Source organism: Suricata suricatta, chromosome 11, assembly GCF_006229205.1.
Source record: "Suricata suricatta isolate VVHF042 chromosome 11, meerkat_22Aug2017_6uvM2_HiC, whole genome shotgun sequence".
Taxonomy (NCBI): Eukaryota; Metazoa; Chordata; class Mammalia; order Carnivora; family Herpestidae; genus Suricata; species Suricata suricatta.
Genome location: NC_043710.1, coordinates 56,838,180 through 56,854,621, shown reverse-complemented (window position 1 = coordinate 56,854,621; position 16,442 = coordinate 56,838,180). Strand labels below are relative to the sequence as shown.

General features: G+C 43.4%; 1 protein-coding gene and 1 long non-coding RNA gene across 2 annotated transcripts in view; one reads left to right on the top strand and one right to left on the bottom strand.

The window, feature by feature from the left end:
• The window catches only part of MAP6 (microtubule associated protein 6), a 75,048-nt gene that overhangs the window by 30,105 nt on the left and 28,501 nt on the right, over positions 1-16,442 (top strand).
• On the bottom strand, positions 3,501-4,382 carry LOC115307013. The gene is made up of 2 exons (XR_003915524.1): positions 4,233-4,382; positions 3,501-3,982 (listed from the first exon to the last, which is right to left on the bottom strand). It is a non-coding gene; the product is annotated as an uncharacterized LOC115307013 (long non-coding RNA).

The following is a 16,442-nucleotide window of genomic DNA, read 5'->3' as shown; positions in this document are numbered from 1 at the left end:
AGTTGCTATGCTGTGCATCTGAAACTAATGGAACATTGTATGTCAATTATACGCAAGTAAAAATTAAAAGAAGAAAAGGAAAAATTCTTCTATCCTATTTCATTCAATCCTCACATTACCCCAGCAGGGTAGATGACATCATCCCCATTTTACAGATGAGCAGATGAGGCTTTGAAAGGGCAGGTCACTTTTTTAAAGTTGCAGAACTGGTTAATGGCATATTTTGGATTCCAAACCCGAGCTCTTGCTGATAGGCCGTGCCTTGTTACTGCTGAGGATAGTGGAGACTGTGGAAGAGGGACCAAAAGTAACTAGAGATGGTTTACAGTCCTGTCAGCAGTTACATTTATAACGGATGTACCCCTCTTCAAGGTAATTCAGATTATACTAGTCACACTGGCACTGAGGGCATGCTGCCTCGAGCCAGGTGTGTTGTGCCCAGATTTTAATATCGCCCCCCAAAACCAGAGATTACCTGGGAGACCAAATCACGCATCCAAAAGCAAAGGGCTTTATTACGAATTTAGGCCCAGCCAGCCTAAACTCAGGCTAGACTTACTGGATCCACGTGGAGTGAGCCCCAAACAAAGGCAGGGTAGGGCTTTTATGAGTTTGGGAAGGGGGAGTTACAGGAAATACAGTGATCCAATCATTATTATACAATATTATTGACAGCAGGTTTAACCATTCACATTGCCTAGAGTATTTGTTACTTTTGGTGGGACCCAATCACAACATTTAGAGTACTGACCAATCACAGAGTGGGCCCAGGACCCTCACATAGGGTGAGACTAGGACCCTCATGTAGGGCGTGACTAGTCTTAGCCTCCATCTTTCGGCCTGCCCTTAGAATGTTACAAGGGTGGTCCCTTTTGCCTTGGGCAATGTGTGCCCTTCTATTGTTTCATGGAGTCAGTTTCAGACCTGCATCCTTACAGGTGCTGGACTGGGCCCTATAGGGACACTATTTCCTTTCTTTGTCACCTTTCATCCGTGAGGTCACCATAACGTCACAGCAGTGTTTCTCAAAGTGTGTCCCTCTGATCAACTATAGTGGAATCACCCCAGGAACCTGTTAAAACACAGATTCCAGGGCTTTATCTCAAGGGCTGGAAGAGTGGAATTTTTATTATCAAGAAATTCTTGGGGTGCCTGGATGGCTCAGACAGTTAAGCATCTGACTTTTGCTAAGGTCATGCTCTCACGGTTTGTGAGAATGAGCTCTGCTTCTCATGAACATTCTCTCTCTCTTCCTCCACCGCCCCTTCTGCCCCTCATGGGATTCTCTCTCTCTGTCTCTCTGTCACCGGCCTCACTCGCTTGCACTCTCTTTCTCTCAATAAAAAAAGAAAGAAATTACCTGGTAATATTTGGCACTCAAGCCTTGAGAACAGTTCTTCTTAAAAAATAATAGATTCTTCTTATGAATGAAACACTTAAAATCACTCACTACCTTTTTTGAAGCCTTTCAAAGTTAAGCATTTTGTATTTAAAATATAGTTATGGATTCTTTTAATGAACAATGAATTTAGAAAGGACACGGGTACGAAGCTGGAACTCACTGTGCACAGCTCAGTTGACTGAATTTTATTTGGTGCCTGGAGGAATTTGAGGGAACTTTTTTTAGGACTGACTAGTAGGTCACAACTATAAAATTCAAGTCCTGGTATAGATGGTCTGAAATTTGTCCTTCAGTCTAGACTTTAAAAAAAATTTTTTTAAGTTATTTATTTTTGAGAGAGAGAGAGAGAGAGAGCACAAACGAGGTAGGGGCAGAAAGAGAGGGAAACACAGAATCTGAACCACATTCCAGGCTCTGAGCTGTCATCACAGAGTCTGATGAGGGACTCAAACCCATGAGATCATGACCTGAACCAAGTTCAGACACTTAACTGACTGAGCCACTCAGGCCTTACACTTTTATAATATTCCATAATATATCAAGTAGCTTCTTTGAAATATTTAAATAAAATGTTCATAATAAATTATTTTTTAATGTTTTTTTAAAATTTATTTTTGAGAGAGACAGCACGAGCAAGGGAGGGTCAGAGAAAGAGGGAGACACAGAATCTGAAGCAGGCTCCAGGCTCTGAGCTAGCTGTCAGCACAGAGCCTGACGCGGGGCTCGAACCCATGAACCGTGAGATCATGACTTGAGCCAAGGCCGGCCGCTTAACCGACTGAGCCACCCAGGTGCCCCAAATTAGGTAAGATGCAAAATTATAGGAACAGGTTCATTTCAACTTATCAGTTGTGCCCGAGCTACAATAGATGACAAATACAAATAAGCTGGTGAATTCTACTGAACATTCAAAGAGGAATTAAGACCGTGCCTTCACAAACTCTCCCAAAACATAGAAGAGGAAGGAGCGCTTCACAGCTCATTGTGAAAGGCCAGTATTACCCTGTTCCCCAGGCAACAGCCAAAGACTGACCAGTGAAGGTGGTCTGTATTTAACCCCAAGTCACGCTGGTTCTCAGCCTCTGGCAGGTGACTTACAGGGAGAGGGTTGAGACAGAACCTGGCGAGGACAGTGATCGCAGTGGTGGTGGTGGTAGGGATTACAATCACACAGCACACGCGCAGCCTCACAAACACAGACTTGAAATCCAGCAGTGGGCTTCCGTTAAGCATTCTTCTCTAGGGCAGGTCCAGGTCTTTTCCTTGCTCTAGATCTCTCATTGCTGTGGATATTTAAAATGTATCAACAGATGATAAAACAAACATGTATCTTAGGAACACGTAGAGGGACTTTACTCTGGTGTCAACGAGATTTACTCTCCCTGACTGCTTTTCTCCTCACCCCATCCTTCTGCCCGCCCCCCCCCCCAGCCGACCTTCCCTCCCGTCACTGTCTCAGTGGCCTGTCTCCCTGCGCCACCACCTTTGCCCCCCGCCGGTTTATCTCCAGCTGTGTTTCACAAACTGGAATTCAGATCTAGATCTAGCTGGTTTCGTTGTTGTATTTAGTTCGGACTACTGCAGTTTATACAAACAGTAGCGTGATGGCCGCTATGAAATAAACTGTTTTCTTTCCAATCTCTTTGGTCTCAAAAAAAAAAAAAAGCACATTTTGTGTCAGTATTTAGAGCAAAGCCATTTATCCTTTGTAGTGGAATCTTTATTGCATGCATGAGAACAGAGCTGATTCAGAATACACGTACTTGGGATTTGAGCATGCTAAAGAAAAATCACATCCTGGCAAACACTTTCTTCAGCGCTGGTTAACTGCTAGAGTTCCAAGCAAAGACACAATAGAAAGATCTAGACTTGGAGTCTTTGTGAGTTTGGGCCCTGTGCAGCCACTTGCTAGCTCTGTGACTTTAGACAGTTCACTTTACCCCTCTGAACGTCCATGTTCTGATCTCTAAAATAGGAATAATAACTTGTCTCTTGAAGGATTGATTGGCTTGAGACTAAATTAGATCAAGTATGTAAATCATTATGAAAACTTTTGGCATTAGAGTATATTTTCATTTAATGAAATGTGACTTTTACATTGAACAAATTATAAAGTGATTTTATTTTTGCTTTCCACTATCCTTTTCAGTTTATTCTGTGGGACAAGTTCTTCTGCTACCCTTGCTCGAAAATTGGAGCAAGTTCAATAACTTGTACAGCAAATTTCAGTGAATACAAGTCCTCTGTCATTCAAATGGCCATCCCATGTTATAGTCACCATGTCAGTGGGTTTAAAGTTGGTATTTTCTCCTCCGGCAGCTCTGGCCTGCTCTAGAGGAGAAGCCCACGGTGGGGCTTCTCCTTCGTTTGTCCCATCCCTCGCCCCACATCCAACCTGCCCAGTGTTGGAGTTCAGGGAACAAGAGCAGGAGGAAAGGGAACGGAAGGGCTCTTCTGTGACTGGCGCGGCCACAGTGATTGCTGCTCTCTGGACCAGCAGGCTTTCAGGACGGGCTATCTCTTGTGGGTGCTTTGCTGGGTTCTCTAGAGGCTTCCACACTTACCACCGTGGCCCTCTCCCTGCAGCAGAGGGATAAAAGTGAATCCCCTTTAGCAGGTCCCACACTCCCTCCTCCCCACTGGGCATCCCATAACCCCTCTGGCTTCTTCTGAAGTGTTTGCCCCTGGGGGTGGCCCTCTTGACCCCCTCTGGTCCCAGGAAATGGCACCATACATTCTTTGCCCTAACCATGAGACATCTCAGGTCAGCCCCAGGCCCGCCCTTTCTCTGTGTCTCTGCTCTTGGGCAGACTAGCCAGCCACCTCTGACCTTCTGATTTTGCAGGAGAGTCACTGTTGACTCAGGAGAGTCACTGTCACATCCCCTAAGATCCAGACATCCTTGCGCCTCTCTCTTGACTTCCGCTGGAGGGCAAGGGGCCCCTTCGTGGCACACAGAGTTCTCACCAGCATCCTGCCCCTGCACCGTTCTCAGCCTTTCCTTTGGCAATTCTGCATTGTGACAAAGTAAGACAGCTTGCCTTACTTTGGAATGCGGTACTGTCTCCGTGCCTCAGCTGAGTTCCCCACTTCAGGCCTGGGACACCGCTACTCATCTTACTATTCTGGTTTAACCTCAGCATCTCCACTTACCGCTGTCCAAGGTCACGACACTTAACTGCCCTCAGCTCCTATTTCCTCATCAGTAAAATGAGAATGGTACTGTGCCTGCCCCGTGAGGACTCCGGGAGGATTAAATGAGATAATGCGTCAATGTACTTCCTACAGTTCCCAGCACTGGCAAGGTTCTCTGCAGTGGAAGCTGTTTTCACCGCCGTCACCATTATCATGATTAATCTTAAGGCAGAATTACATGTCCCTTTGTTACCAATTCCCTGCCCCCCTGCTTGACCAGAGCGCGTGCGCACACACAGGGGACGTGCATACAGCTGCGCATGCACAGTGGTGGCTGTTTGGAGGTGCCTTCGTCCCTAACCCCCTTTGATGCTGGCTGTCCTACAGCCGGCACCCTCGGTGCCTGTTCCCCCCGCACCCCTCCCCCAACTAATTCATTTATCTCTTTACGCTGTCTCTCACAGCAACCTAATTACGTGGTGGGCCTGTGTGGAGCCATCTGCGGCTGAATTGTCATCCCTCTCTCCCTCAGGATCCTGGGAACTCCCCTAATGGCCCCAGTTTCCCAAGGCAGAGAGATGGAGCAATCCCCATTGTTGGGAAGTCACATGCAGGGCTTCTGTGTTAAAGGACTGCAAGCGTGAAGAAGATTTTTGAATCTCATGCAGTGATGCCTCACATATTTATCCTTCTGCCTTCAGTCATTTCTTCCTAGGTTTTGCGTAGTTAAAAAGAGAAAAGAGAAATAATAGGATGGTAGGCCTATTTCCAGCGTGTGCTGAGTTCTTTCTGCCAGCTGTCACAATGAGACTTTATCCATCATCCCAAGAGCGGGTGGGGGCCTGCTCCGGCCTCTTCAGCCCCCCGTGTTTCTCTCTGCTGGACCACCTCTCACACCATATGACTCAAGTCTGTTTCTCTGTCCCTTCTGGCCCTCACTAGACCATGAGCTCCTTGTCGGTTATCCTTAGGTGCTAACACAGTGCGTGGCTCACAATTTCTCTGAGGCCTCGGGTATTAACTTCATCTCTCTGAGCTTAGTTTCCTCATCCATAAATTGGAAAGTGATAGTGTTCATCTCAAAAGGTAGTGCTGAGGATTAAATTAAATCACGAGGGCAAAGCATCTTGTATATCTTGGGCCTTCGGTAAAAGGTGACTATCTTATAACTGCTGTAGGCACTCAGTAAATGAATGAAATAATTTGTGAGTAGAAGTGACAGTGAGGTCTAATTCACCATCATTAAATAGAACATATGTGAATAGGTAGCCTCCAGTCTCTCCCTATCCCCAGCCTCTCATTGTCCCCAAGTGGTGACTCACCCAACCAAAGTGGCTCCCTAGATCACCTGGGCACCTGGGGCACCGAGGTGGCTCAGTCAGTTGAGTATCCAGCTTTGGCCCAGGTCATGATCTTACAGTTCATGAGTTTGAGCCTCGCGTCAGGCTCTGTGCTGACAGTTCAGAGCCTGGAGCCTGCTTCAGATTCTGTGTCTGCCTCTCTCTCTGCCCCTCCCTGCTTGTGCTCTGTCTCTCAAAAGAAAACAAAACAAAAACATTAAAAATTTAAAAAAAGACAAAAGTTTTTATGTACTTTTTAAATGGAAAAACAAACTAAGAAATCAACTAAGTAAAACATAAAACATCAATTTGCTACATAGAACCCAGTAGCAAGAAATCTTCATTCCATTTTACTGTACTTAAATCTGATAACATTGTTTTCAATTTCTTTTTCTTTACATTGTTTCTAACTTCTACTTAGTTATAAGATGTTTGTCTTGAAAGTAATTGCTACAAAAATTAGAAAATAAATCATAAATGAATAAATTCAAGTTTTGCTCACAAATAAACCACAGGTAATGAGAAAAAAAAAAAAACAAAGAAAACGAAAGCGCTCCCAGCCCACATCATCACATCACTCTACCACTCTGAGACCTTGAGTGGCTCCCTCTGTCTCCAGAGTCAAGCTCAGGCTCCCGTACCTGACCCCACTCCACCTCTCCACCTGTCTCGCCTTCACTGCCCTTTATGGAGTCCTCGGCTGTAAAATAAGGTGAGAATGTCTTGGGGTGCCTGTCCAGCTTTTCGGTTCTGTGACTCTCACGCAATCCTGTTTATTCCACGTGCCTTTTCTGAGTGCCTGCTCTGTGCTGGGCCCTGGGCGGGGCCTGGGCCACAGCTCCTGCCCTCGGGGCCTCCAGCCTCCAAGAGAATCTAAGCTGTCTTCAAGAGTGGTTGAGGTGGGGAAGAGTGCACTGTGGGAGCTGGACAGAAGTGCTCAGCCTATCTGGGGGTCAGCGATGGCTTCACAGAGGTGACATTTGAGGGAGGTGAAGCAAAGAGTGTAAGGCCTAGGAGAGCACTCTGGAAAGAGGGAAGAGTATGAGCACAGACTAGCGCAGGCATGTGGTTGAGCTGCTCCAGGGCGAGAGTGGGAGGCAGCCTGCGGAGGTGGGCCGGGGCAGGGCCCGAACCCACATCCAGTGAGGAGTCTGGCCTTGACCTCCAGGCGCAGAGGTCACAGAGGCCCTTTCATTGTTCTACAGCCATGGCCAAAAGTGTGGCTTCCTTCTGGGTGCCTAATCTGCACATTCTATTGGGCTCCACGTTTTATGCTAGTATTTGAATAAGAGAAAAAAGTAATTTTTTCAATTTTTTGTTTTGTTTTGTGTGTTTTGTATACAGAAACAGATGAATGTAGGACAATAGGAAAATGTCAGGTCTGGAGTTAGTCACTCTTGAATTGGACTTCTGGCCCCTCCATGCACTAGCTGTGTGCCCTTGAGCAAATCACTTGCCTTTCTGAACCTTGGTTTTCTCATCTGTAAAAATGGGGGAAAGTCCCCACCTGACAGCACTGTTGTGGGGATTGCAGATGATGGCCCGCTTTTGTGGGGCATCTGTATACTGGAGGCCCTGACACACCCCTTCTCTTCCCTCCCCTCTCAGTCACTGGACGTCCAGTCACCTGGACACCAGCCCAGTGACCTGCATAGTGACAAAGAATGCAGGGGCACTGATGCAAAGGAGGTTTCCTATGAAATATTCATTGCTTTCCTCAAAGACTAAGTGTTCTGAAGGGCTCTGTTCCTCCAGCTGAAAGCTCGTGACCTCACTGGCCGGTCCCTGCCATCCCAAGCCGTCCAGGGAAGGAAGGCCAGGCCACTAACACAAGTCCAAGTGCTGAGGCTGCATTCAGGAGTTTGAGGGTGTGCATAGCCCTGCAAAGCCCAGAGCAGGGAAGTTGCAGGAAGTTCAGTGTCTCCCGTTCTTTCAACACTGCTATTTATCTTCTAAAAACCCCTCAGATTCTCGCGGGAACCGTGACCTCCCAGAGCATCTCGCAGCCCTCAGCTGCAAGTTCCTTGCCGGCAGTTACTCAGGGCTGCTTCATGAATGCTTATTCAACAGAATACCGGCCAGAGGCTCGAGGCATGAAACCATGTTTAAAATACTGGTTCAGGGACGCCTGAGTGGCTCAGTCAACTAAGCCTCCGACTTCAGCTCAGGTCGTGATCTCACAGTTGGTGGGTTTGAACCCCGCATTGATCACCATGCTGACAACTCAGAGCCTGGAGCCTACTTCCAATTCCATGTCTCCCTCTCTCAGCCCCTCTCCTGTTCGTGCTTTCTCTCTCAAAAATAAATACACATTAAAAAATATAAAAAATAAAATAAAATGTTGGTTGGGCACCTGCTGTGTGAAAGGCACTGTGTTAGTAGGTTTGCTAACCAGTGGGGACACGCGCCAGGCGAGTCAGCTACCTAATGTACTATGGGTGCTTGCATTTCTTAGGGACCCGGACCTTTTCCCGACGGCCCCATAAATTATGCTGGTTTGTGCCTTTAACCTTTTTTCTCTACTGCCATCTTTGCCTGTAGTTGAGGTGCATCTTGAAGTAGCAGTTTCCCCAGCAGGAAAGGGGAAGAGAAAACTCAGGGTAAGGACAGACCGGTGCAAAGACACAGACTAAGGAAAGTGTTTCAGGCTTTCACGGGGCAGCTTATGGAGCTTGACATGTGGAGTTGAACGGACCTTGTTCAAACCTGGTGCTGACTGACAGAGGCACCCCAAGTAAACTCTTACTGGGGACTCAGGAGACTTCAGCCTTCCAGGCCATCCTGAAGGTTAAAGCATGAGTATGTGTGGGTGCCTCCCACCTCTGACAGAGAGAGGAAAAAGGAAGTCAGCACCACTGGCCCTGGCTCTCCCGTTGCCCTTTAGCAGCTGGCCTCTCCACACCATAGCACAGTGACCCTGGTTGCTGGTCCAGGCAAGTGACTGACAGAACTGAGTTTGACACTGCAGTTTCATGAAGATATCCTGGGTCCCATTTTTGACCCACCCTTTGGATTTCATGGCCTGAAAAATAGTCTCACATTTTCTCTGACTCTGATGCCTCCGAGTGTGTCCACTACTTCTTTAGAGGTGGCAGGTTGCTGAAAGCCTTGCTGGAAACAGAAGTGCATCGCAGAAAGAAATAGAGGCCTTGAAGCCACGAAAGGTTAGTGGTGCCTGTAATGTAAATGGAGTCCCTGATCCCACCCTTGCACTGCTGGTGGCACTTCCCCTGCTGGGCCCCCACGGCTCGCATTACCTCAGATGAGAGGGAGCACGTGCAGCCAAAAGAATTTAATGAGCATCACTGCCAATGAATCATTAGCAACAAGAAACAAACGTGACATTAAATGCACCAAAAATGGCGTCATGGGAATTACCTACTTCATATTTTTATGCTCACTATTACTTACCAATCTCTGAGATTCGGTCAAGCTCCAGCACTGGCACACCCAACATGGATTCATGTTTCCAAACAAAGGGGTCATTTGCAGCCTTTGCACATGATGATTATCAAGTTTGTAACGCATGAAAAGAATGCTTTATTTTCCAGTTATTTCTTTATGATAAGTTTCTAGGAATGGAAAGCGTATCCCTTCCTAGATCAAAGGATAGCAGTTTTAAGGCTTCCCTCATCAATTCACATATTCAGCAAATATGCACGGAGCACTTGTGACAGACCAGATACTCCGCGGGGCCCTGGAGACACAGCGGTGTCCTGCTGGGTTGAGTCGAGCTATATGTTCCCCACCTTGTCAGCCATGGGGACATCCTGCCTTTCCCCCTGGAGCAGCCTACACAAAAATAGTAATGTATACCCAGTGGCTTGAAGATTTCAATGCAAGAAACAAACATTCCAAATGGAATTACAGATACTTACTTACATGATTGTGGCATAAAGGAAGTTTGAAAGCTTAATCCCATAAGGAAAAGGTTGATAGACAAGGCCATGTTCAAATGTAAAGCTTATACATGGTTACATATAGAATATAGATATGGATGTCTCTGTGGGTGTAGCTCTCCATCTCCCTATCTCAGGTACTGATATACAGATATAGATAAGTTTAATATCCTTATTTATCCATATATATAAAACAAAAGATAAACTGGGAAACAGGGTTACAAAGAATTAATATCTTTTATTTTTATCTATAAGAGTTGTAGAGAATTCTAAAAATTAATAGGAGAAAGAAAAATGGAAAACCAACTGTGATTCCCTCATGTTACTTTATTTATTTATTTTTTTACATTTATTTATTTTTGAGAGAGACAGACAGATTACAAGTGGGAGAGGAGCAGAGAGAGAGAAGGAGACGCAGAAGCAGAAGCAGACTCCAGGCTCAAGCTGTCAGCACAGAGCCCTACATGGGGCTCAAACTTACAAACTCTGAGATCATGACCTAAGCCAAAGTCAGACGCTCAACTGACTGAGCCACCCAGGTGCCCTTGCCGTGTGTTACTTTTACAAGTAGGAGAGTAAACTCAGGTCTTCTTGTTCAGCAACATGGACTGAGTGCCTGCTGAACTGTTCGAGCCTCCAGACCAGGCTCCAGGGACACGGAGATGGCTCCGAAGCCACCTCTGCCCTCCGTGTTCTCAAAGATGGGCTTGGAAACAAATAACCAGGAGGACAATGTGAGAAGCCAGACAAGGAAGCTGGCACAGGGAAGTCCCAAGGACAACAAAGCAGGAAGGGATCACCTCCCTGCAAGGGGAAGGATGTGAGGGAAGAAGATGTTCCAACTGGATTAGTAATAGCTTTATTGAGATATAATTTACATAACCTACAATTCACCCCTTTTAAGTGCACAATTTGATGAGATCTAGCACATGAATATAGTGGTGCAAGCGTCCTTGAAAGACTGTTTTAGAATGCTCCATCCCTCCTGTTCATTTACGATCAGCCCACCCTCCTATCTGAGGCCTAGGCAGCCACGGATCTTCCTGCTTCTACAGTGCGCCTCTTCTAGAACTTCTGTGAAAATAGAATCATGTAATGCATAGTGTTTTCTCTCTGGCTTCTTTGATTGAGCCTGATGTTTTGGAGATTCATCCAATTTGGTTCATTCTTTTTTTACTGCTGAGCAAATCCATTGTGTGGATTTACCCATTTGCTTTATTCACTCATTAGTTCATGAACATCTGGGTTATTTCCAGCTTTCTGGCTCCCATGAATAATGCTGTTACCAACATTGATGTATAAGTTGTTTGTAGATGTATACTTTCATTTCTCTTTGGTATTTCTCTTTCGCTTCATTTCTCTTTACATTCCCATCAGCAACGTATGAGACATCGATTGCTCCACACTTTTGCCAACGTTTAGCGTTGTCAGCATGCTCTGTTTTAGCCATTTTCATCAGTACATGGTGGTATCTTAGTGGGATTTTAATTTGTATTTCCCTAATGACTAGTGGTGTTGACAATCTTTTCATGTGTTTATTTGCCATTATATATCTTCTTTAGTAAAGTGTCTATTAACATTTTCCCCATTTTAAAATTGGATTGTTTATCATTGAGTTTTAAGACATCTTTGTATATTCTGAATACAAACACTATATCAGACATATGTTTTGAAAATATTTTCTCTCAGACTATGGCTTGTTTTACCTTGTCTTACTGGTATCTTTTGAAGAGTAAAAAGTTTAATTTTGATTAATTTAATCTTATTTTTTTTTCTTTGATTGCTTTATGGTTCTGTATCATATCTAAGAAATCTTTGCTTACTCCAAGGCCACAAAGATTTTCTTCTATTTCTTCTCTTAGAAGTTGCATGGTTTTAGGGTTACATGTAAGTCTGTAGTTCATTTCTAATTAATTTTTTGTGTATGGTGTAAGATAATGATTGAGATTCATTTTCTTTTCACATGGATATCCAGTTCTCTTAGGACATTTGTTGGAAAGATTATCATTTTCCCTATTGAATTACCTTAGCATATTTTTCAAAAATAAATCACATATGTGAGCAGTGGTATGATGGCAAATGTTTAACTAGCATTCTGGAGAAAAAGGAGGAGCCTGGTTGATAGTGTTGGTCAATTTCCTGATATGACTCTTTTCCCCTGGCTGATTTCAAGCTACCAGTAGTTTAATAATAAGTTCACCAAATTACTAAAAATTTAACAGTTAGCTCTGTGAAACAATATTAAGCCAGTTTCAAATACACTACTATATGCAAAAATGGGAATTATCTGTTTTGTTCTTAGATCTATATGTCTGTATGCAGTAACATATTATTTACTGTAGCTTTATAATAACTTTTGAAATCAGGTAGTGTAAATCCTCAGACTTTGTTTCTCCTTCTCAAAATTGTATTGGCAATTCTTGATCTTTTGTATTTCCATATTAATTTTAAGATTAGCTTGTCATTGTCTATAAGAAGTTCGGTTGTGATTTTGGTAAGGACTTTTTTGAATTTATAGACCTATTTATAGAATTACTATCTTAACAATATTGAATCTTCCAATTTATGGACATGGTATTAGCAATGTTATGTAGTTTTCAGTTACAGGCATTGCACTTCTTTTGTTGAACTTGTTCGTAAGTATTTTATCCTTTCTGATGCTATTGTGAATGGATTTTGATTTTTTAAAATATTTCCAATGTCTGTTACTAGTCTAAAGAAAAACAACTAATTTTTGTATATTGACTGAGTATCCAGCAACCTTGCTAAACTCACTCATTTATTCTAGTACTTTTTGTAGATTCTTAAGGATTTTCTAAATCCAAGTTCTTATTATATATAAACAATGACATATTTACTTCTTTCTTCTTGCTTTATTAAGTAGTGGCTATGTACAATGTTGAATAGAAGTGACAAGAGTGGACATCCTTGCCTTGTTCCTGATCTTTGGAGGAAAGAATTCAGTCTTTCACTATTGAGTGTGATGTTAGTTATAGAGTTTTTGTAGATGCTATCTATTAGGTTGAGGAAGTTTCCTTCTTTTCCTACTTTGCTGAGCTTTTTTTTTTAAATCATGAAAAAGTGTTAGATTTTATCAAATGTTTTTTCTATGTCTATTAAGGTAATCATGTGGTTTCTGTCCTTTATTCTCTGAAAATGGTATATTACATTAACTGATTTTGGGGTGTTAAACCAACCTTGCATTCTGGAGATAAACCTTACTTATTCATGGAGTTTTTTTGTAATGTTTGTTTGTTTGTTTGTTTGTTTATTTTGAGGGGCCTCTGGGTGGCTCAGTCGGTTGAGTGGCCGGCTTCAGCTCAGGTCATGATCTCACGGTTGTGGGTTCGAGCCCTACGTCGGGCTCTATGCTGACAGCTAGCTCAGAGCCTGGAGCTTGCTTCAGATTCTGTTTCTCCCTCTCTCTCTGACCCTCCCCTGCTCGCGCTGTCTCTCTCTGTCCCTCAAAAATAAATAAAAGACATAAAAAAAATTTATTTATTTTGAGAGAGAAAGAGAGAATGCAGTGGGGGAAGGGAAGCGAGAGAGGGGGGGGGAGAGAGAGAGAGAGAGAGAGAGAGAGAGAGAGAGAGCGCGAGAGAGAGAGGGAGAGAGTTTCCCAAGCAGGCTCCATGCTGACAGCCTCAATCCCATGAACCATGAGATCATGACCTGAGCTGAGATCAAGTCAGATGCTTAACTGAGTGAGTCATCAGGCACCCATCACTCATTCATGGAGTTTAAACATTTTTCTACTTTGCTGAATTTGATTTACTGACTTTTTCTTAAGGGTGTCAATATTTGTATTCATAAGGAATGTTGCCTTATAGTTTTCTTGTAAAGTCTTCGAGTGCCTTGGTATCAGAAAAATACCCATCTTAAAATAAGTTGGGAAGTGTTCTCTTTTCTTATCTTTTTTCAAAGAGATTGGTAGGATTGGTATTTATTTTTTTCCTTAATGTTGGATATAATTTACCAGTGAAACCATCTGGGACTAGATTTTCTTTGTGGAAAGATTTTAAACTACTAAGTCAATTTCTTTACTTGATACATATTTATTCATTTTTTTCCTACTTCTTTTTTAGTCAGTTTTATAATTTGCATCTTTCCAAGAATTTGTCCATTGCATCTTTATTGTCAAATATATTGGCATGAAGTTGTTCCTAGTATTCCCTTATAACTGAGCTGCATTTTAAAGAGTAAATTAGCATGTATCTCCATAAGTCATAAAATGATGTTTTCCTCAGCACCAGCTTTATTTGTTAAAAAGATATTTACTAAGTACTTCCTAAGCACCAAACAAAGAACAAGGAAACTTAAATTTATTGAACACTTCAGTAACTGTATCATACATTGTCCCTGGCACTACGTGGAGCTCATCTGATGGGAGCGTACTCCTGGAATTCTAGGTCTTCCCACAAAATGGAGGCCGTGCTCTCTGCCACCTTTCACAACACACTCTCAGTGTTTCCATTTCCTGTCTAAGGAACTATCTCTCTGCACTTAATGGACACAGATCTTTAGGGACCCAACTAACCAGAGGATTGCAGCCTTCCCTTTTCAACCTCAACGGATAGCTCTGTGGTCTCATGGCACAACCACCCCAGTATTCCTACGACAAAAACCCAGATAATAATGGGCAAGAGGGGGGTGGGGCAGAGTGAGGAGGGAGTCGTTGTGGTTTTCCTATAAGCTCTCATCTAGCTCTCCTTTTTTTTCTAGCTGGGGTGTATTTGAATGTGTACTTACTTTAACTACCACACTCCCTCCCTCTCATCCTCACCTGCCAACTGTAGCTTTCTTATTTTGTACCCTTTTCCTTCCATGAAGTTCCTAGCAGAGTGCCTAGTAAATATGGGATTGTAAATTAATTTGTGTAGAAACACACTGACTCCTAATTGAGCAGTTTTTATTTTTAGTTATCTCTCCTCATAATTCTATACATGTTATACACACGGGTTTTGTTTGTGTAAGACACTATCTCCCAGGTGCACAGGGCTGTGAGCTACACGCAGCCTATGACAGGACTCGGCAGTTACCTGCCAAATCTCCATTTGCCTAATGAGGGACTCCAAGCCCTGTCTCAACATTGCCAACGGCTACCCATGTCAGATCTTTCCATGTAACGGAAAGTGTGGATTATTTTCCATGCATTCTCTATTCACATTAAGCTAGCTTTAAACTTTTCTTTGCGGAGCAGCTGGGTGGCTCAGTCGGTTAAGCCTCCGGCTTCGGCTCAGGACAGATCTCACGTTCATGGGTTTGAGCCCTGCATCGGGCTCTGTGCTGACAGCTAGCTCAGAGCCTGGAGCCTGCTTCTGGTTCTGTCTCCTTCTCTCTCTGCCCCTCCCCCTCTCATGCTCTGTCTCTCTCTGTCTCAAAAATAAATAAAACATTAAAAAAAAAAAAACTTCTTTGCATCCAGACGTCTATTTGCATTTAAGTGCATGCTTTCCTTATTTTAGAAGATCATTCTCTACAGTGTGCATGTGTTTACTGGATATTCATGGATAAGAAGTGAGGTCTTAGTTGATTAGAACATTGACATTCTCTGTAAGATTCCCTTTTCTCCTTTTCACACAAAAGGAGCTGAAAGATACAGGCAAGTGTATACACAGGCATAGATCACAAAGCTCCTCTCTTGACCCGGTCATTTCTGCCAGGAAGAAACTATCTTCCATTTTCCTCTAAAAAGAGAAAGAAGCTACTCTAGGCCCCCTGCAACCCTCTAGGCTCAGGTGTTCTTTTCTTTTTAATCTACAGATCCTACTTCCTTGAACCAGCTCCTGACAATAGCTTGGCAGCCAACAGCGTTCTTTGTCTCCATCAGATTTCATGAAAGAGCCTGCTCCCCTTCTTTGAGAACATTTCAATATAACAAATGTAGGCACGATTTTTGAACAGAGACTTCATATGTTTCCATGACAACGTAAATTACCTATGAGAATCTGTAGGAAGGTTTTAGACCATTAAGGCTTAAAAGCATGGTTTTCTTCCTTGGTAAAGCAGTCAAAGAATGTTGTTGAAAATTTTGTTGTCAAGAGGATGGGGAGAGAATTTTATTTCCCAAGAACCCAGATACATAATAAATCTGGGCCTTCTGGGCCAGACATGAATTTCTATTCGAACATAGCTGGCAATAATCCATTATTCTAAATCCCTACTTTTGTAGAGAAGTGATTTGTACCAATTAACACATGTAGATATTCTCCCCAGCAGTCGAATTATTCCTTGTACAATTTTATTTCATCGTTTCTTATAAATGGCAGCTTTTTCAAATCAGAAATGAAAGCGCAGCCCCTATTCTCTTCTTTGGCAACACTTTGTCTCCAAGGCCAAACCCTCTTTCCATTCTCCTGATGCCCGCCCTCCTCCCTCTCCTGGGGCCTGGCTTCATCAATCACCTGGCTCCTTGCCTGTCTTCAGTCTTCCCCCCTATAATTGCTCTTTCAGTATCTCCGCTTGAATCACGGCAAGAAAATGTGCATACGTGGGACAAGTCCTTAAGAAGCGAACATCTGTGTCCAGCAGAAGTATTGGAGATCTAATTAATCAGGCATTCACTGAATGCAACTTTGTTCAAGTCTAATGTGAAATGCATTCAGAAATAAACTGGCATTGGAAGCTGCTGCCCAAACCATGTCCCCTCCTAGGACCAGAATACTG